Below are 1,080 nucleotides of genomic sequence, written 5' to 3'. Positions count from 1 at the left end.
TAGAAGATGCAAGTGGAGATGATGCTTTGGACTAATGAGTAGGATAGAAAAAAAAATGATTTCTTTCTCTGATTAGATAAACAATCACATAAAAGTGGACAGATGGGTTTTTGATGTAAAACATAGTTTGAGAGCCTGTGATATTCTCAGAAAATTTTCATTTTAAGTTTGTAAACCAAGAGCAAGTCAAGTTTCAATTGATAAAGCGGTATCATGTAATTCTAAGTCTTGTTATATATGTTATACTGTGTATTTAGCTAATACACATTTTAACAGAAAAGGCATAAGTGACTGGATTATGAACCTCATCGTGTGTCAGTTATCCACTCCAAACTCATGGCATTTCTAGTGCTGTATGCATCACCATCCACCAGATGACAGGGTCAGCTCTGCAAGCCTCGTGCTTTGGAAAAAGAACAAACAAACCGATTTAGTAGCAAAAGTATCAGGAAGTCTTCAAGAGCTTGGTTTCAGATATCCTAATAGAAGGTCGAGGAGATCTGTTTGTGGAAGGGGATCCTTTGCATAAGCCTCCAAGTCACAGGCTGTTTACTAATTCTTGGCTGCTGAGGCTAGTCCTAATAACTCCTGATAAACGCACCCAGACAAGATGGGGAGGCCCTACCGTGAAATGCTGGGATGGGATACAAGAAAGCGGCAGCAAGGGCTGCTGCTGTAACGTGACCTCTCCAGATGGTTTCTTTCACCTCAGGTAGAAAGTTCAGTCCTACGATCTCATTCTTTTTTTTTTGCAAACATTGCAAGGGTTGACTTTATTATAGGGATTAAAATCTATGATTAAAGTGATGTAGTGTCAACAATCCTTTCTTAATCCTATATTGATTCCACAACTGCTGTGTGTATGCTTTGGTTCAGTTAAGTATGATGGCCTAGTTTGTAGACCCCTGAATTCCAACAACAGCAACTGATATACTTACAGGGCAGCTGCTGAGCTGATAACCCTTCTTTATGACAGTGCAACAGAGTGGAATGATATTAAGTTACTCTGAATACAGCAGGCACGACTCTTCATTTGTCTGTACTGTATTAAAATATATTCGTATTTAAAAATCATGTAGT

This window comes from Monodon monoceros, unplaced genomic scaffold (assembly GCF_005190385.1).
Source record: "Monodon monoceros isolate NGI ecotype Baffin Bay Population unplaced genomic scaffold, NGI_Narwhal_1 Super_Scaffold_6, whole genome shotgun sequence".
Classification (NCBI taxonomy): domain Eukaryota; kingdom Metazoa; phylum Chordata; class Mammalia; order Artiodactyla; family Monodontidae; genus Monodon; species Monodon monoceros.
Note: the sequence above shows the minus strand (reverse complement) of the source record.